Genomic DNA, 22,943 nt, shown 5'->3' with positions numbered 1-22,943 from the left:
TTTGGTAAAAATTCTAAAATGTAAATCATTACCTTTATTGCGAAAAGTGCTTTAAATTGAGTATACTTTTTATTATATTTATCTGTTATAAAATATAGAGAAGGAGAGTGAAGGATAGTAGAGAGGTATATATTTCTTATCACAATGAGGTATGTATGCATGTATACAAATGGGAGTTATGCAATAAAAAGGCAAAAGGACACCTAGTTAACTCTAACATTTATGAACATCCATAATACTTGTGGCTTATGGACATCCATAACATTATTACACAATTATGTTTTATAACATTATCGAAATATTTTGATATATATAGATGATTAAAGTGAGTGTTTAATAATGCGTTACATTTACTTAAAGAAAAACATTTTGAGAAAGTTATACTCCCTCTATTTTTTTATATATGACTTTCTCACATTTCGAGACACTCCCTTCTCTCTTCAATATCTCTTAAAATATAAGACTAAATATTATGATATGTATACTCATATGAAAGAGTTTTTCGTAAGGAATTTAGTGGTGCCATTTTTATATTTTTTGAACAAATATATTTTTATAAATATTAAAGTCAAAGGCTTACCTCGTAAATGTAAAACGTCATATATAAAAAAATGGAGGGAGTAATACATAGACCATTAAATCCTTCAATAAAAATATATGTGGAAGAGTCGATGTATTTATTAAAAACAAACTTAAAGATAACTACTAAGAGATAAGTTTTTATGATGTGATGATGAAAAAATTTTATTGGACAAGTGATAATGTGATAACGAGTGAGATAATTGAAAAATTATGAAAAATTAATGAAAATACATTTGAGGTTTAAGAGGTTTTAAATAATGTGATAACGAGTGGAGATTTGTACTTGAATGATGATTTTTTGGACTTTTTCAAGTCGGTTAAGATGGGATTTTAAGGCGATTTGATACCTATCGTAGAAAAATGGTACTGATTTCTAATTATTGATTATGTCATTATATTGCTACTGTTTATCAATTAACCATATGTTATATATAGTTGTTTCAAAAAAAAAAAAAAACAAAAGGTACAAATTTCTTATAAATATGTTGTTTGACACATAGTATATGCAAGACATACACAACCAAAAAATTCAAATAAGTCGAGCTTTGACCGTATATGTTTGATACATAAACATCACACGATACACATTAAAAATTGAATAATGCATCAAATTATATTCGCACCGTCTTGAACAAATATTAATTGATTCGGAGCGTAACGTGTCGTGAAATGATCTAACTTAAGAACTTAATGTTGATTGTTGCATTATTCGAATACATTTATTTTAATTAATATGATATTTGATAAGTCACAAAATTATTTATATAATAACATTTGTCATGAATAGCTAACTACCACTTCTTAGTAATAATTAAAACTGTATGTATTTTATTTTAAAACATTGAAGTTAAATCTAAGAAAATAAGAGTTGATAAAGTTAATTTATTTTTATTTATAAGAAAAGATATTAAATGTCATATATGAATTATATTACTTTTATTCAATTATAATAACAAAATTTTCAAACAGGTCGCACGAGGCTCGGGATACTACCTAGTTAGAAAATAAAGTTCACCCATACAATTTGCATTACAACACCATTACCTTCTAGCTACATCAGCTCATACAAATTGTGTAAATCCAATTGTAGAGAATATTGCCTAGAATCAATAATTACAATCATACTCCCTCCATTCAACATTTATCACCTCATTTCAATATAATACCCCTCACATATAATGGAGAAATGGGGTGATAATGTAACACCCCCACACACCAAGGTGCCTTACCAAGACCACCTAATGCATGAAAGTGCTACCATCTCGATTACCCGAGGCAATGTATATCAAAAGGACCATAAAAGAACAAACTTTATTAAATAAGTTTAGTGCAATACAAACCAAAACCAAAACTGTCAAATGAAATACAACTGTTCCAAACTGTCAAACCAACTGAAAGGAAATATAAGTTCAACGACACATCGGAAGACTCTAAGTGACACGTGCTGACTCGATCCCATCTATCCCTCGCGCAATCCATCTCATACCTGCTCACTATCTCCGAATGGATCACCAAAGTTTTTAAAACAATTAAACGGAGTCATTTACTGATTACACAATATAAGATAAAGCAATATCAACAATACATACAATCACCCAACTCCGTCACATCACATATCGTCTAACTAGCCTAAAGGTCTAGTCCTGCCAAATTACGGTCGCAACCAGTAATCCACACCACCAGTGGGGGACCGCAGCCGTTCCCACCTAAGCCCCACTCATCAATATTGAGCGCAAACCCATGTTCCTTAATGTGCACACCTCCCTTGTGATGGGAACCACAAAGAGCGAATCAAGGGCGTGAAGTCACTCTCGCAAGTGACTCCACTCAGCCGAGGGCGCACCTTGCGGACCACAGACAAACACAACCAACCAACTATACATCAACAATTACCAATTATCAATTTCAATACGATATAGATCAACAATATTTAACAACCATCAACAATCAACCAAACATTTAATACAATGTAACCAATAACTGCGTAGGGAAACCCTACCTAGAAAAACAATCACAAAGATCATCAAAATCAGCTAATCAAAACCGTTTTTCTACGAAATCACCTCCTATAATCATACAATTACCATCTAACAATCACAATACTCCCAAAACCCCCCAAAATACCCAATTAGGGTTTCAACCAAAATCAATGGAATGACATAAAAATCATACTAGGATCTTACCCACAATGCGACGGTCTCAACGGCGTAAATAACTTAGAAATCCGACGACACAAGCCTTGGGATTTGGTAGCAATGTGAAAGAGAGAAGCAAAGTAACTTGTTTTAATCTTTTGCGAAAGTTAAAGTAGGGTAAAAAGTGAAAAGAACTGAAGGATTAAGTTTATATATCTTTCTCGCATTGCTAACAAAACCCGTTAAAAACAACCCGTAAAACCGACTTACTCGATCGAGTAAGTCACTTACTCGATCGAGTGCCCTCTATTCGATCGAGTGACACTTACTTGATCGAATACTCATTAGACAGTACACTGTTTTGTAACCAAAACTCACTTACTCGACATAGTAAGCCTTACTCGATTTAGTACCCAACAGTAAAAAAACCGTAGTATTACAATCTTCCCTTCTTAAAAATGAACTGCGTCCCTGAAGTTCAAACTCGACACGGCTATCGCAACCCTATCAAAAATAAAACCAACCGGTCTCTATAAAAATGTAATAGAGACAGTAGGGTATCGAATCCACAGAGAGATGGGAACTCTATATGCTAATTAAGTCTATCTAAGTAACCGTTTCTTGGGGGTTTAATTGCTTTGATTCTAAACTACTGAGATAAAGAGAAAGATAGCAAAAAGGGAAACAAACAACTAAACTTTAAAGAGATTAGCTGAGAGAGAGAAACAACTAGGACAATCGGTTCACCATGGTTTCCTAATAATTCAATATAGGGTCAAAGGTCAGCATAAACTCGGTCTGTAGGGTAGTGAAAAGGTCCTTCCAGTCCGCTATTCGCTGTAGAAAATTACTAACTTAGCTTCCGCCCTCATTAGTATGCCGTAATATTCACTGCAGGTCTTACCCCTTCCAATCTTATGATCTAGGTCAAGGTATACCAAATCAACTAGCTAAATGCGTCGACTCGCAACTAATCACTATTAAATGCACTGATTAACAACACAAACCTATTCTTAGCCAAGCCCAAATTGTAGATACCTCATTTCTGCACCTCCCGCAAACCAACCGGTGATGATTGGGCCGCATGTTTGGTATACAGAACGATTTGTGACAGTTCGTAAGTTTATTATCAAGTGATCGCTCAAACATTTGTGTCTACCTCTTAATTGTCATCTACGTGCCAATACGGTCGTTTTGGCAGTAATTAGAGTACATTTGGAGTCCGGGTCAAAAACCGTCTTCATTTTCTAATAACCGAGTCAGAATGTTCTGGAATGTTCCGGATATTTCTATTCCATATTTTCCAATCTTTTGATCTTTGGTAAAATATCTCCCGTAATATTCACACAAAATATTAAGGAAACGAGATTAATCCGCTATTCCATAATAGAAACGCGGAAATCTTTCTTCCGCAGGAGGAAACCACTGAGGAAAGGACGCAGCAAGTGCCGCGCCTCTTCCAATAGACGCAGTGCCTGCTGCGCCTCTTCCTCAGTCCTTTTCTGCGTATTTTTCGTATCTTTTCGAGATTCACTTCCCAAAGTTTCACCGAAAACCTTAATTTCCTCCGTGTGATTAGTATAAATAGAGACCTTCGGTCTCACATATTTCTCACGCGAGTGTCCGCCCTTCTCTTCTCCCTTTGCATTCTAAGACAATGCTCTTGCTTTTTGGCGTCTACGTGCTAGAACTTTCGACCACGTAAGCTCAGATGTTTCTGAGTACCAGCCTCGTTTTGCATGACCGACCAATTTGACCAACTCCACATCAATCAACTTAATCAACTTTGTTCGTTTTCCTCTTAGAGGGCACTTTCGTCGTACATTCGAGTCGAGCATCACTAAACGTTAACTTAGTCAATCTCGTTTCGTCAAACATGTAAGTCTGAGGGTGTAAATCCTTCTTTTAATTATTGTTCTTTATTTTTGTAATCACAATTGTAAGATTTATGTCGAAAGTATTCTTAAAACCGATTTGTAAACCCTTGTTTTAAACCCTTTTTACGGATTATCAGAAGACAACCGTCGAGAAAGGACGCAGCAACTGCTGCACCTCTTCGAAGGGACACAGTACCTGCTGCGCCTCTTCATGAGGCTGCCGCAGTTCCTGCTTCCTTTCTTCTTCCTCCGTCTTTTGATAATTCGATTGTTTTGTTTTGTTTTCAATTGTTCATCTTTCTTTTAACCCAATAATTTGAACATAATAATTTTAACATGTAAATAAATCATAATTAATTAATCCATCATTAAATCCCGACTTAAATCCCTTATAATCCATATTTGCGGGTTTTCGTCATTGAAATCAATTTGGGTTTTAGAGGTTCGATTTACTCATATTGAGTCTCTGGAATTCATCTTTGATATACTTGTATCTTTTATTTACCGTCACCATCATTAATCCATCATTAATAACCTGTTTAGTCTAATTAATTGATTAGTTTGTTAATTTGTAATTAATAATCTTATAAATCTTGTAATATTTCGTTCTATTTAGTTTCATTCATGCTTTATCGTTTTTATGACCTCAATCACATGTAAATAATATGTTAATCACTTTCATCCGAGTCAATTATCCATTAATCAAGAATTAAAATCACCAATGAGCATTAATGAGTTGCTGTTCCGGCTTCACAGCCAAAACTCAACCAGAACAGACGCAATGATCGCCGCGCCTCTTCATGGGACGCTCTCTGCTACTGTTCCGGTTGATTTTCATCTCTCGAATTCCCGTTTTTGCTTTGACCTAGTTTATTAATTACGTGTTTAATTAACTATTACTCGTATTATCACCTAATTTCTGTTCGTTTATTCATTTATTCTTTCTTTTCTAAAACCATCCGTTTTAAATGTATTTTCGACATAAATCATTAAATCCGATGTAATTATTGTAATTTTCCTTTATTGTATTTTTATTGTATTTCTTTTATTGTATTGTTTGTATGCTTTCACATGCAATCAATCTAAATTTCTACCTCGACATTAATTGTATGCTAAACTACATGTTAACCGACTTAGTATTAATTCTCACATGTTAGGATTAATTTATTGGATATTGCATAGCATGCATATAATCGACAAGATATCGAGTATAGACAATTTCCCTAATCATTAGTAGAGGCCGCTATCGAGGCGGGCGGGATTAGGTGTTCAATCAAAAGAGCTTCCTAATACGTACCCTCACCCCTTACTCCAGATCTCTGTGAACATCCGTATTCATTGGCATCCACGAGAGTCATTCTAGACATAGAATGCTAAGGGTGACGAGTGCTTAGTGTTCATGTCATTACTTTGTGTCTTGACACGACACGAGGTATTCGAACGGTTTCCAATTTTCCACAATAAATTGGTGGCGACTCCACAAATGCAAACAAACAAAGAGTGAAAAGCTTGCTTCGCTTTTCGCCCCCGTGGGCCCGCGTCCATTGTTTGGCGACTACGCTGGGGAAAATACACTTACGTATAGCCAAAAGGGTGAAACTTGAACAAGGTTAGAGAATAGTTTGTACAAGACAATTGTCGGTTTTCATAACTCGGTCTTCCTAGATCGTTTCATTCAGCCTTCCTAGGCCCAACCCAACCCATTCAACCAATCGTCCCGTCTAAATGGTCCTAATTCTTATTTGGGCCTAAGGATGGATAGCGATTGATGTCATCCATACCATGGTACTTACTCTTGTTTGTATCAAGGACTTTCACTACTTGAGGAAATGGACTAGGAATCGTCCTTACTGTTGTTTGGTACGAGCCTCTCCACAGACCTCGGGTTTGATTGTTCGGTATGGCAACCCACCCTTTAAAGCCAAAACCCTTCTAAATGCACTCAGCATCCCGTTATAATGCTTGTATAATGTTTGTACCATATGTGGTTACCATTACTAAACAAAACCATGACGATTTTTGTAAAATCAAAATTCCTTTTAAAATGTAAAAATTTTCGAAACATCGGCCTAATATTAGCGCAAAACCAGTCGAAACTCTGTCCGATTGTTGAGCCAAAATTCAGGCCTCAAAACCCATTTCAAAACCTCACTCCGAGTCCACTCCTACAACTACACTAAAGTTGACTAGGACTAACATTTTCAAACTTTGTCATTTCCTCAAAACTCACTTGCACAAGTGGCACACTCCCACTTCACGAGTCAAAAATTTTTTTTTCGAGTGAGTGTGCTAGAATGGTCGATCGCGTTTTGATTCGTCGTTGATCTCTTATCCAGTTTCCAAGATGCCTGAAACAAGCGACGTAAACTTTAACCAACTCCAGAATGGTAATGATCAAATCCTAGCCGCACTAGCTCATCTCCAAGTCACTCAAGACCAAGTGTATGATCGCCTTGACACAATCGAAGGCCGAATATATGCCATGGAAACGAGGATGCCTCCTCGAGAAAGTGAAGTGTCGGATGAATTTGTGAATAACTTCGAGGACGAAAACCCTCCCGTAGGTATGACTGCAGCTGAGAAACGACTCCAATACTTGGAGGAACAATTGATGTATCTCAAAGGAGATGACATTTATAGGGATAATAACCGCAAATATGAAGCCGTGAGTTCCAAGTTGCCAACCAACTTCAACATGACGGATATCCCTAAATTCAAGGGGCATGAAAACTCTTTGAACCATATTCGTGCTTTCAAGGATTATATGTCTATCAAAGGCATTAAACCCGAGATGTTCTTAAGGATCTTTCCTTCATCTCTTGACACCATCCTAAAACAATGGTTCTATTCTCTAGAGAATAAAAAGATCACTACCTGGGACGATGCCGCAATTGAATTCGCCAAGCAATATGCGGATAATGCTGAAATCCAAGTCAACATGCGCACGTTAGAGGTTCTTACCCAAAATGACAAAGAAGGTTTCACCGACTTCCTAAGTAGGTGGAGGAAGACTAGTACTCAACTTGTTGAACGTCCAGATGAAGCTACCCTCGTGGAGAAGTTCATGGACAACCTCAAGCCCATCTATGCAAGTCATTTGAGGTACCAAAACATTAAGACCTTCAAAGACTTAAGCGTACTAGGAACAAGGATCGAAGATGACATCCGTACAGGGCTCTTGTCCAAAACGGTAGGTCGTGGATATCAAGGCTCAACAAGTCGTTTTTACGGCTCTACTAGCAAAACTGATGAAGTTAACCTTCTCGAGCCATCTAAGAAGAGTACCCCACCAAGGAAATTCACAAATCTTGGGGACACATATTCCAATGCTCTAAAAAGGTTGATGAAACTGGGTAAACTTCAACCCATAGGCCCTACACCCGAACCAGAAAAGAAATCCAAGTTCTGGGATGAGAATTCGTACTGCGAATACGATAGAGGGAAGGGACATGATACAGAAAAATGCTACACACCGAAAAATGTACTTCAAGACATGATTGAAGATGGTCGCTTACCAATACCACCTGGAGGTAAGCCTAACAACACTCAGAATCCTCTTGGAATTCTAGTGATTACAAGTGAAGAATCTACCATAGATTGTTCACACCTCATTTCTCCTGTCAAAGATGAAATTCATGCAATAGAGAATGAAGGGAACTACTCTACCATTTCCCCAACCATCACCGATTTCATTGCATGGGCAAAAAGTGTGAATATGCAAGTCATGGAACTAGAGAGTGTAGTGGCAACCCTACGTGATCCCAACGCAACACCTAAAGAACGCGCACCACTAGTCTTCTCTCAAAACACTACAATGCAAGAAGTAGTAGCCATGGTTGATGAACTAGTCGACCAAATTATCCAATTGGAGGCCGAAATCATAAGAATGAGGGAACTTGCTACTGTCAATGAAATATGGGCCGATGATGATGAAGATGGGTATCTCACTGAACACTACCTAGTCAAAATCAGTGAGCAAATAGTCCAAAATTATGCAGATCAAGATGTAGACCACCTTACTTATTCGGGACGCCCATACCAAAACACTTCTCAAAATGGTCCCATAGCAAACGGTCCAACCAATGTGTTTACACCAAATGATAATGAAGATGGCTCCACCGACCATTTGCTAAAACAACTACAGAAGACAAAGGCTGATCTTTCAGTCTGGCAACTAGTGGCAAGCTCATTCCCATATCGCCAAGTTTTTCTGCAAGCCTTGGCCAAACTAAATGTGGCACATAACTCCACACCCGATGACGTAGTCATCTTGGTCTTCCAAGAATCACCAAAGCTAAGTAATCCTATTACTTTCTCGGATGAAGATTTGCCACCCTTTGGTGCTAGTCATAACTTGGCTATTTATATCACGGTCATTTGCTTAAAGAAGAATGTGCCAATGACCCTGGTAGATGATGGCTCCGCAGTCAATGTCATACCCTTGAAAACGGCATACAAATTGGGCATGAAAGAGTCGGATTAGACCCCTACCAACCAAGGTGTTCGTGCATATATATGATGGTACACGACGAAAGGTAGTAGGACTTGTTAACCTAACCATAGCCACATGGCCGATTGAACGCAAAAACTTCCAAATAGTGGACATTGAAGCATCCTTTAACATACTTCTGGGAAGACCTTGGATTCACGCTTCCAAAGCGGTAACATCCACCCTCCACCAGAAAATCAAAATCCCACTAAATGGTAAAGTGGTGACGATCACTTCGTCGCCCATCAAGGCAATAATCAAAAAGAAGTCAAGTAATCAAGTCCTTGCGGATCCAGTACATGAACTTGGGGGCTTCCATATCATAAATGTCATAGAAAGTGAGTTGGCACCCTTATACTTTAATCCCTACTCCAATTTAGTGGTCAACCACATGCTCAAATCCCAGGGATATATACTTCCCAGGAATGCCTTTGAATCCTATCCAAAGGAACACTTTTGCACCCTACAAAGAAGGCAACTCATAAAGAATACCACTTGGACTAGGATACAAACCCACTAAAGAGGAAGTTCTCGAGATGCTCGCTCAAGTTCAAAAACATAAGAATGTGGGAATCCAAATGCGACCCTACCTCCCTACCCAAAATGGATACTTCATTTGGGAAGGAAGTCAAGATATCTTTCACGGATTTCCTGAACCTTGGCACTATCTCGAAAGGAAGCTAGCCGGAATCAAGATCTTTCACGATTTCCACTTCATTCCTCCAGAAACGGTTCCTACCGTCAAGATTCGTCAAACACCTTTCTTAGAAGAACAAGCTGTTAGTCTACTATTTGGAGAAGATTGATTCGTTAGAGCCGCGCAGGATGAGATCATTACCATGATACTTCAAGATGATCACTTCAACCCTACCGCGTTAATCACAGAAACCAACACCAATCAGCAGAAAGCATGGAGAAAGTCGATCAAGTGGACAAACAATCAAGGAAGACTCTTCAAGCTCACCACTGGAGAAGGAGAGATGTTCAAAGGAGAACTGGAAGACGATGAATTCGAGTCAGAGTCAGAGTCGGAGTCGGAGTCAGAGTCGGAGTCTAGAGAAGTTCCTAGAGATTCTCCTCTTGTCATCATTCCCACTCCTCTTGTTTCTCCTAGCTTAGTATCGAGTAGTAACAGTAGTTCGGGAAATGTCCCAGCGGCTATCCCTTTACCGCCACTGACTACAGACCAAATGGCTTCTTTGTTTCAACTGTTCTCAAATTTTAATATGAATAAATCAGGTTCTGCTTACTCTTCGTGTTATCTTGAATGCATTTCTGTTTACGATGATAATGAGGATGACCCAGACCCAGACTCGATCGAGATACTGTTAGAAAAATTAATCTCATTATTCAACATATTCATATATGTGACATTTAATTTAGTCATAAAATTAAATCTAGATCTTATGCATGCAAATATAATTAGAAATGGAGAAGAAATCATCTTTCTTACTATGGGAGTTTTGGATTAAAGGGCACAAGTAAGATCTCCTTCTTACTTGTTCTTGAGCTTTCCTCACAAATGGAAGAACAAGGATTCAAAGATAGAATCCCTTCCAAAGATGAATACCCAAGATAACCTCTTAATAGATTAATATTATTTGTACTAGAACAATATTAATCTAGCTAAAATTGACCCAAAACTATTTGTTTCTGCCTCTTGTATTTCGGCCAAGAGGAAGGATTTTGGAGATTTTTATCTCTCTTAATTATTCATAAGATGTAGAGAGTATTATCTATTTTCTAACTCTAGAAAATTATTTAAGTTGTGAATGATTGAATTAGAGAGAAAAACTCTCTATAATTACCCTTGGAAAAACGGGTAAGGGGGGGGGGGACAAGGGCCAATGCATGACCAAGATGCTCTTTACAAAAGCAACTAGGTGTGCATGGTTACATATTAGGTTTAATGATCATGTTTTCCACTTAAAATAATCAACACAATTTTTATCCTAATACTCCCTTCATTTCGGCACTTATATAAAATGGAAAGTCCATTTTATATTTGTCATTTGTCAATTGTCACATTTTATTAGTCATGTTAAATTGTCATGTATTTTAACATATTAAAAATCAATGTATTAATAAAAATACGTCATGTACAAAATCGACTTAGTAATTCATAATTACTTGTGCCAAAACGGTTTATCAATTATAAATCACAACGTCTTGTATTTATAATAAATTATTCATTCAGTTCCAATTGTTTCCGTAAACAATAATTTCATCTAAGTAATAAAACAATTTGTTTACTTAGACCGTATCTTATTATAATCAAATTACAATAAGACACGTAAATATTACTTCCAAAATCATCCGTCAATTTTAAGCAATTTAATTAACCCGTATCGACATACGATCAATTAAATAATCAATTAAGAGTGTTACCCTTTCGGTATGACCTAAGGGGATCAACTGATCACCACCGTCGCACGACAGTAATGTCAAACTCTAGTCAGCCAATCATTACCGATATGTGTGGACCAGTTGACTGTAAAATATTACATCCCACATGTATTCTTAAAATGAGATTTAAACATGTGATCATCATGATCAACAGTTGTGATCGCATTATTGTCGGAGGACACATATTCCAACAATCTACCACTTGTCCTCGACAAGTGTGCGTCACTAATTCTCTTGTCCTATTACTATCTCTCACTCAATGCAAGGTGTCTTTCGGGTCGTACTTGCAAGTGATCATATCGAGAGTGGTTTCCTCGATCTGGAGAATAACGGATTGACCGGAATTATCTACCATAGATACCTTCCGAGCGTGGCCACGCATTTCCAGTTCATTACTCCTCGAGTGGCCCTGAGATATTGTTATAACCCTGACAAGGGGTGGACAATTCCTATTGCACTTATTCCCTTCGACTAGCCACAACCATCATAACCCAAAATATGCCCATTTGACCCCATTTATGAAGGTCGTAGTAACATAAATCAAAGTTAATCTGAAACTGTGCCACCTTAGGCGAACAGTCTTTCGTCAAAAGAATCGACTCATTAGAATACTATAGTAGCTCTAGCCACGAACAGGCTATGTAAATTTGCCAGAACTCTATAAGCGGTCATAAGGCCCGACAAAGTGTTCCTAGCAGTCTGCCTATGTGATCGACTAGTCATCTCACATGACTCCATGGCACTTGAACTTGCCATGAATCATATCACACTCTAGTCACTTCGAGACGTCACCTCATACAAGTGACTATGGGCGAATACTATGTTAATCCGTGTTCACTTTAACGAGGTTCAATTGTCTCTACACCTCGTTTGGACGTAACAAAGTATAAAAAAAGATAAAAGACAAATGCGATTATGAACATGAACAAAATAACACTTTTATTTCATTTCAAAATCTAACACAAACTTGGTACACGTTTAAGTCCCATGGACGCAATATGTCCATCATGCTTAGCCTGAGATAAAGGCTTGGTGAGCAGATCAGCTATGTTATCATCCGTCCCAACCTTACATATCGCAATTTCCTTTCTTTCAATGAAATCTCTAATTACATGATATTTTCTAAGTACATGTCTAGATCTATTACTAGACTTTGGCTCTTTAGCTTGGAATATTGTCCCACTATTATCACAATAGAGAGTGATGGGATCATTGGCGGTAGGTACTACTCTTAGACCTTCCGTGAATTGCCTGATCCACACAGCTTCCTTGGCAGCTTCTGATGCTGCAATGTACTAAGCCTCCGTTGTTGAATCCGCAATCACAGCTTCCTTGAAGCTTCTCCAGCTAAAGGTACCACCATTGAGCATGAAAACGAAACCAGCTTGTGATTTCATGTCATCTCTATCCGTTTGGAAACTTGAGTCTGTGTAACCATTAACACGGAGCTCGGTGTCTCCTCCAAACACTAAGATAGAATCCTTAGTTCTTCTCAAGTACTTAAGGATGTTCTTGACGGCTATCTAGTGACTCTCACCTGGATTTCCTTGATATCTACTCGTCATGCTCAAGGCATACGAGACATCAGGACGTGTGCATATCATGGCGTACATGATTGATCCAACAACGGAAGCATAAAGGATCAACTTCATGCGTTCAACATCATGGGGTTCGGAGGGAGATAGAGACTTGCTCAAAATCGTCCCAGTTACCATAGGTACCAATCCCCTTTTTTATTTATCCATGCTAAAACGTCGAAGAATCTTATCAACATAAGACTCTTGACTTAGTGCCAATATCCTCTTGGATCTATCTCTGTGGATCCGGATACATAATATGCGCTGTGCCTCTCCTAAATCCTTCATTTATAAATGGGTACCTAACCATTTCTTAACGGAAGAAAACCTTGGAATATCATTTCCAATGAGTAGTATGTCATCAACATACAAGATTAGGAACACAACATTGCTCCCACTAAATTTCATGTATAAACATAGTTCCTCAACACTTCGAGTGAAACCATTCTCTTTTATCACATGATCGAATCGATGATTCCAACTTCTTGATGCTTACTTAAGACCATAAATGGATCTCTTAAGTTTGCACACTTTGTTAGGATTTTTAGAATCGAAAAAACCTTCGGGTTGTATCATATACACCTCCTCTTCTAAATGCCCATTTAGAAAAGCGGTTTTGACATCCATTTGCCATATTTCATAATCATGAAATGCGGCAATCGCTAACAAAATCCATATGGATCTTAGCATGGCTACGGGGGCGAAGGTTTCATCATAATGGAGACCTTGGACTTGGGTAAATCCTTTTGCCACTAGCCTAGCTTTGTAGACATCATCATGTCCTTCTATGCCATTCTTGACCTTGAAAATCCATTTGCATTGAACAGGTCTTGCCCCTTTAGGCAAATCCACCAAGTTCCAAACTTGGTTTTCATTCATAAAATCCATCTCGGACTTCATGGCTTCAAGCCATAAGGAGGAATTTGGACTAGAGATTGCGGCTTTGTAGGTGGCGGGCTCGTCACTTTCTAAAAGCAACACATCGAGTGTTCCATCTTCTTCGATAAGTCCCACATATCGATCGGGATAGCGAATAACTCGGTCCGTTCTTCTAAGTGGAGGAGGGGCAACCGTGTTAGACGACGAAGGAACATCTTCTTTCGTCTCTACCTCGGTTTGTGGCTCTTGAACTTCATCAAGTTCAAAATTTCTCCCACTCTGTCCCCTAGAAATAAAGTCACTTTCTAGGAAGACAGCATCTCCAGACACAAACACTTTGTTTTCTCGAGGCTTATAGAAGTAATAGCCTCGGGAGGCCATAGGATATCCTACAAAAAAGCATTTTTCGGATCGTGGTGCCAACTTATTGTCATTTTTAATTTTGACATAAGCATCACAACTCCAAATTTTTATATGGGATAGAACTGGAACCTTTCCTTTCCATATCTCATATGGAGTCTTTTCAGTTGCTTTGGTTGGACTTATGTTCAAAGATTTTATTGCGGTTTGAATCGCAAATCCCCAAAATGAGTTCGGTAACTCGGTTTGACTCATCATGGATCGAACCATATCAAGTAGGGTTCGATTTCTCCTTTCGGCAAAACATTGAGTTGTGGTGTTCCGGGTGGAGAAAGTTGTGATATAATACCACAACCTTTCAAGTGTGAATTGAATTCAAGGCTAAGATATTCTCCACCACGATCGGATCGTAGTGCTTTTATCCTTTTGTTCAATTGGTTCTCTACTTCGTTTTGAAATTCCTTGAATTTCTCAAAAGCTTCACTTTTATGCTTCATTAAATAGATATACCCATATCTACTCAAGTCATCGGTGAAGGTTATGAAGTAGTCATAATTTCCTCGAGCGGTGATACTCATTAGTCCACATACATCGGTATGTATGAGTCCCAATAGTTCACTTGCTCGTGTCCCTTTACCACTAAAAGGATTTTGAGTCATCTTGCCAAGAAGGCAATATTCGCATGTTCCATATGATTGATAATCAAATGGTGTAATCACATTAGTCGAAATTAATCTTTTGATGCGATTCTCGTTTATGTGACCTAATCGACAATGCCAAATGAACGATTCATTTGGATCACTTGATTTGAGTTTCTTTGATTTAATGTTGTAGATGTCATTAGTCGGATTTGAGGTTTCTAAAATCTAAATGCCATTAATGGAAGGAGCTTGGCCTATAACCAAGTCGTTCCTTGAAATAGTACAACGATTGTTCTTAATGACAAAACAAAAACCGTCCATGTCTAACATAGAGATAGAAATAATGTTTTTAGAAAGTGTAGGCACATAAAAACAATTATGTAAATACAACTCAAATCCATTAGGCAAATCTAATACATAAGTTCCCTTGGATTCGGCCGCTACTCGAGCTCCATTTCCAAGGCGTAGATCCACATCTCCTTTGCTAAGCCTCTTCACGTCTCTTAACCCCTGTAAATGATTACAAAGGTGAGAACCACAACCGGTATCCAGTACCCATGTCGTAGTGGAAGTATAATTTACATCAATAACATAAATTTCCTTAGGAATTTTACCTTTTGGAACAATGATTCCTTCCCTTATATTTCGCAAATATACGGGACAATTCCTAAGCTAATGTCCCATGCTATAGCAATAATGGCACTCATCTTCATACTTGCTTGAATTTTTTCCCTTTCTTTCCCTTCTTCTTAACCTTTTTGCCCTTGGAAGCAAGAACTTGATTGCTTGAGCTCCCACTAGTTTTGGCATCTTTCTCTTCCAAAGACAAAGATCCTATAGATTTTATGAGGCGGTCTTCTTGAGACCGGCTCACAAGAGATCTTGTAGTAGTAGGAGGTTTAGAAGAAGTGATGAAGTTTATGTTTCCATCCGAACCTATCCCAAAATGAAGTTCTCTAGTAGTGTTGAAATCATTGTTGAAGCAAACGTCGTCAAAAACATTGTGGCAAGACTCAATAGTTATCGGTGCAGTAGCGTTTGATGGATTCATTGTAATGAACTACAAGTATGGAGGAAAAAGGAAATATTAACATTTGTCATTTTTAATCATACTTGTAAATAATTTAATAAGATATGTACATTTATATAGTGACCTCTACCCAACTATAATAAATGATTCCAAGATCCAAATTCATATTAACTTGGGGCACGTTGTGCCGAAATACCCTTTATTAACATAACTTGGTGGATTAACTCTTTAATCGATTATACTTTTAGAACTCTTGGTCGATAAAATTACATTAATATTTATCTCTAGCCCGAAACACATCCGGAAATCGTCGTGAATACTTTCGTTGAGTTCAACCCAAATTTCGAATAAATGTGTCCATGATCCAAATTCATATCAACTTAGAGCACGGTGTGCCGAAATACTCTTCATTAACATAAATTCGGTGGATAGACATTTATCACCCACTTCCCCTACGTAGCAAGGTTTGTACCTCGGTAAGGCCGAGTGCACTCCCTCACGAAATAGGCTTTCGTGGTTTCTACTTTTTGGTAAGACTAAGTCTCAATTGTTTATCTAAGCGAGAGGTCATGTCAATTTATTATCAATCACGTTTTAAGTGAACTAAAGCGGTGAACTACGATAATTGTAATTGACACGGTCGATATACTCGATTTAATGATAATGCATGTTTTAGTTATGGCGATTTAGCTATGCATGCAACATATAAATAATATGCAAAGCATAAATAAAATCCTAGTATGGCATTCCTAGAATAGTAAATCTAATAAACTATTATAAATTCGGAAACCAACTCCTTTGGTCCTTTGAACTTCGGTCTTGGCACGCATTTCAAGGCAATACTTTCTTTAGTGGATCGCCTTCTCGAGTGGCACCGTCTTCAAGGAACTCCGGAAAAATAAATTACATAATAAACTACATAATTTCCTATTATACATTTGTAATTAAAATTAAAATAAATCTATTAAATTACAAAACGGTGATACGAGATCACAATAAATTACAACCGAATCGATATTCCCATACATTTCGGGCAATACCAATTAAAACTAAGGCCATACTAAGTAAAATTACATAATTCAAAAAATTACATAAAATTAAAATATGACAATCATAAATAAAATGCAGCATTATAATATGTATGAACATGCCCAATTTTATGTTAAATCGCCTTTAAGGAGCCAATATCATATATTAACCGGTTTTTACGGATTTGCGTGATTTAACCTTTTAAAATCACAATAATTACATAAATTCATATTTATGTACAATTTAATTATCCTAACCAACTTAGGACTCAAAATTAGACTCCACTAACATATTGACAATAATTAACTTATATTTCTTAATATTGTTCATAAATGGACTCAAAATACAAAATTTTGCCATAAACTTCAAATTAAATCATAAAAATTTCAAATAATTTCAAAATTTGAAATTTAAACACATGAACATTCTGGAAAAATACCGTGAAACTCATAATATTCAAAAACATAGGTTAAAAATTTCGAAAATTTATTGAGAAAAACAATGTTGCGGTTTATCGGATTTATCAATTATTACCATAAAAATATGAGAAAAAATTATTTTTATTAACTTTTCACTTTAGATCTGAAATATATGATAAAATGCAACATGTGACGTTTTTCCTTAGTCATGAAGTATGTTTTAGCATTTTTACTAATTAAAGTCACTATTTATGTGATTTTTCATCAAAAATTCATAAATCATGCATAAAGACTTCATTATAGCCAAATATTTTACACAGATCTTGTAAAACTGTATGTGACAACATACTAAATTTTCATGACCAGATTCGAAATATAACTCATATTAACCTATTTAACCATTTAAATACGATTTTAACTTGAAAAATCCATATTTCGTGCATAACAACTCATTTTATTATGAAACTTTACAGGCAATCAGTAGATAATATATGTGAAAACATATCCAACAACCACTGAAAAAATCGAAGTTTAGCTATTTTTAGTCCAAAAATGACATTTTTATCATAAAAATCACATTTTAATGCCATTATTATGCAAAATGAACAATAAAATCCATAAATAAACCCAAAAAAATCCTAAATACATTTTAGGACCAGAAATTTTAACATGCAAATAAATTTCCTGATATATCATAATAAATACAAATTTATAAGTGTTGTTTATTAATCTTATAACTCGGAAAAACAATAACCGATTTGCATGCAAACAACCTAAGGCTCATGATTCCGCTTGATAGAAAAATTAATCTCATTATGCAACATATTCATATATGTGAAATTTAATTTAGTCATAAAATTAAATCTAGATCTTATGCATGCAAACATAATTAGAAATAGAGAAGAAATCGTCTTTCTTACTATGGGAGTTTCGGATTAAAGGGCACAAGTAAGATCTCCTTCTTACTTGTTCTTGAGCTTTCCTTACAAATGGAAGAACAATGATTCAAAGATAGAATCCCTCCCAAAGATGAATAACCAAGATAACCTCTTAATAGATTAATATTATTTATACTAGAACAATATTAATCTAGCTAAAATTGACCCAAAACTATTTGTTTTTGCCTCTTGTATTTCGGCTAAGAGGAAGGATTTTGGAGATTTTTATCTCTCTTAATTATTCATAAGATGTAGAGAGTATTATCTATTTTCTTACTCTAGAAAATTATTTAAGTTGTGAATGAATGAATTAGAGAGAAAAACTCTCTATAATTACCCTTGGAAAACCGGGTATGAGGGGGTGACAAGGGCTAATACATGACCAAGATGCTCTTCACAAAAGCAACTAGATGTGCATGGCTACATATTAGGTTTAATGATCATGTTTTCCACTTAAAATAATCAACACAATTTTTATCCTAATACTCCTTTCATTTCGGCACTTATATAAAATGGAAAGTCCATTTTATATTTGTCATTTGTCAATTGTCACATTTTATTAGTCATGTGAAATTGTCATGTATTTTAACATATTAAAAATCAACGTATTAATAAAAATACGTCGTGTACAAAATAGACTTAGTAATTCATAATTACTTGCGCCAAAACGGTTTATCAATTATAAATCACAACGTCTTGTATTTATAATAAATTATTCATTCAGTTCCAATTGTTTCCGTAAACAATAATTTCATCTAAGTAATAAAACAATTCGATTACTTAGACCGTATCTTATTATCATCAAATTACAATAAGACACGTAAATATTACTTCCAAAATCATCCGTCAATTTTAAGCAATTTAATTAACCCGTATCGACATACGATCAATTAAATAATCAATTAAGAGTGTTACCCTTTAGGTATGACCTAAGGGGATCAACTGATCACCACCGTCGCACGACAGTAATGTCAAACTCTAGTCAGCCAATCATTACCGATATGTGTAGACCAGTTGAATGTAAAATATTACATCCCACATGTATTCTTAAAATGAGATTTAAACATGTGATCATCATGATCAACAGTTGTGATCGCATTATTGTCGGAGGACACATATTCCAACAGATACCTCCCTACATAGCCAAGGAAATACTACAAGAGGGGGAAGGGGGACCTGTAATAGAAAACACTGAACCCATCAACGTAGGAACCGAACTAGAACCCCAAGAACTTAGGATAAGGACGACCTTGAGCCCTACCGAAAGGGCCAGTTTCATAGACCTCCTACACGAGTTCAAAGACGTTTTTGCTTGGTCCTACAAAGATATGCCAGGGATCGACATGGACATCGCAGAGCATAGAATCCCAATCAAACCAGGTTTCAAACCCGTGAAACAGAAGCTTCGTCGAATGAGGACAGAATGGGCTCTCAAGAACAAAGAAGAAGTCAATAAACAATTCAAAGCCGGGTTCATCAAAGTTTCCGAGTACTCAGACTAGGTAGCTAACATAGTACCCGTACCCAAAAAGGATGGGAGAATCCGTGTTTGTGTTGATTTTAGAGACTTAAACAAAGCGAGTCCTAAGGATGACTTTCCTCTACCATATATCGACATATTGGTAGATAATACAGCAGATCACGCGTTACTATCCTTCATGGATAGATATGTAGGATATAACCAGATCAAGATGGCCATAGAAGATATCTATAAGACTGCCTTCGTCACTCAATGGGGAACCTATTGCTCCGCGGTTATGCCGTTTGGGTTAATTAACGCCGAAGCTACATACCAATGCACCGCAACTATGCTCTTACATGACATGATGCATAAAGAAGTTGAGGTGTACGTAGATGACATGATTGTCAAGTCCAAGGATAGAGAGGGGCACATTGCGAACCTTCGCAAATTCTTCTCAAGGCTACGGAAGTAAAACATGAGGCTCAATCCCCAGAAATGCGCATTCGGAGTAACATCTGGTAAACTCCTGGGATAAGTTGTTAGCCAACGAGGAATAAAAATAGACCCTTCTAAGATCAAAGCTCTAATCGAAATGCCGCAACCTCAAACGGAGAAAGAAGTTAGAGGATTCCTAGGCAAGGTGCAATACATAAGTCGATTCATATCAAAACTCACCATGATCTGCAAACCTATCTTCAAGAAGTTAAAGAAAACAGATCACACCATGTGGGACGATGACTGTCAGAAGGCTTTCGACCGAATCAAGGAAATATTAGCCGAACCACCAGTGCTCATGCCACCTCAACGAGATCAACCTCTTGGTTTATATCTCACGGTAACCGAAACGGCCATGGGCGCCATGCTAGCTCAATTCGTAGGGAAAGAACAAAGAGCTATCTACTACCTTAGTAAGAAGTTCTTGGAGTACGAGTGCAAATACACGCCACTCTAGAAGACATGTTTCGCTCTTGTGTGGGCAACGAAGAATCTACGCCATTACATGCTTAGCTACTCCGTCAAAATATACTCCAAAATGGATCCTGTCAAATACCTCTTCGAGAAACCCGTTCTCAATGGACGCTTAACAAGATGGACTTTGATGCTCTCAAAGTTCGATCTCAAGTATGTACCTCTGAAAGTTATAAAGGGGCGCGCCGTTGCATAATTCTTTGTAGAAACCCCATTAATGATACACAAACGATAGACACATGGTCGTTTCCGGATGAGGATATACTCCAAACCGATGTAGACTCCTGGGACCTTTATTTTGATGGAGCATCGAACTTAAGAGGATTTGGAATAGGAGTGTTGCTCATTTCTCCTGAAAGCGAGCATACACCAATCTCTGTCAAACTCGACTTCGAGGTGACAAATAACGCTGCAGAATACGAGGCTTGTCTCATTGGATTGCAAGCGGCAGTAGGTTTAGGCATCAAGAATCTTCGAGTGCATGGGGATTCATCTTTGATCATGTAGATACCCGTATCCGTCGATATTGGAATTTATAGAGAACCCGACAAACACCCGATGATGATAGGACACATGTATTCTTTAGTTGTCATTGTCATTTTTTGGAGCTCGTTTACGAGGTAGAATGGGCGTCGTCGATGAAGTATTTTATTAATTTAAATCATATTTAAATTAATGTTTTTTTAAGTGAATTCATTTTATTATTTTAAATGATATTTAAATTAATGTTTTTTTTAGTAAGTTCATTTTGTTATTTTAAATGATATTTAAAATATGGTTTTTTTAGGTAAATTCAATTTATTTTATTTTATTTTGAATTTATTTTCTTAAGTTTATTTTATTGAAAATAAGATAAATATTTGATTTGAAAAATCATTTTATGAATATATTTGATTTGAAAAGTCATTTACTTCAATTTATTAATTGATTTGAAAAATCGATTTTAAAAGCGAAGAACTCGTTTTTAACCGTGTGTTTTGAGCTCGATTTTAGCTCGGTTTTTAAGCCCGTTTCCTTTGCGAATTGGCACGAATCTCGAGTACATTAACCCACCTAAACCAATACCCATCAACCCATGTTCGAACCCCCTCACAAGCAGCCCAAATTCTCGTCCCAAACAGGCCATAAGCAGCCCGCAAAACACCAATGCAGTCCCCTGTTTTTGCGTGTCAATTCGCGAGCCCAAACCCGCTCCAAACACTACCAAGACCCGTACCCATTAACCCTAACCCATACCCTAGTATCCTACCCATATTATCCTAGCTTAATCACCAAGAAAACCCCCCTCAAACCCTCACAAAAACCGATGGACAGCAGCCATACGGGATTGAGCCCGACTGCCTCCTCCTCTCTTTTAACCTACTTTAACTCCCTATAAATACCACCCCTTCACCATACATTCATTCCTCTAAGTTCTCCACACATCCAAGCATCACATACAAGCTTTAAACCTCAGAAACAAACCCTAAACATTCTTCAAAAACCCTAAACAAAACCGACACACAAACTGAAACTGTTTGTGTGTCCTCTTCGAAAACCCTTTCGTTCCTCCATCAAAACTCCATAAAAATTCGAGTTTCTTGTTCCTAATTAACCACATAACATCCATCTACACATTAGACAAAGATTTACGAGCCAAATTGCCCTTGAGAGTACACGAGATCCCTCGAAAAACAGAGTGAAATAACACTCTGTTTTCGCGGTTTACTCTTGTCTGTCCAGTTCTGTTTGTGCTCGTTTTTCGTGCCCAATAACCCAAAACGAGCAGGGGTTGCTTTAAGATTCCTGTTCTCCTCTCTTTCTAGTTTCCAAAACATCTTTCGAATCGAATTTTCGTCGTGAAACGAGGGAGATATCACTGTTTTAAAATCGCTGTCCAGAAACTTTCCAAAACCCGTGTTTGCTTTGTTCTTCGTCGACGACGGCCTCTCAAGATAAAATCTACTATCGATTACGACCCAAGACGGTGTCAACGATACATGTAGGTTGAGGGTGCATCAAATCCCCTTCTCTTTTCTCTTTTTATTTCGTTTTTTTATGCTTTTTTTATTGTCTTTTTTTTGTTTGTTTTTTCGCTTGTTTATCGATTGTTTTAAATTAACTATGAAACTAGTTAGTCCGAGTATGAGTTAAAGTACCACTATGAACAC

The sequence above is a fragment of the Silene latifolia genome, chromosome 2 (assembly GCF_048544455.1).
Source record: "Silene latifolia isolate original U9 population chromosome 2, ASM4854445v1, whole genome shotgun sequence".
Lineage (NCBI taxonomy): Eukaryota > Viridiplantae > Streptophyta > Magnoliopsida > Caryophyllales > Caryophyllaceae > Silene > Silene latifolia.
The sequence above is the reverse complement of the archived record's forward strand: the minus strand, read 5'-3'. Positions refer to the sequence as shown.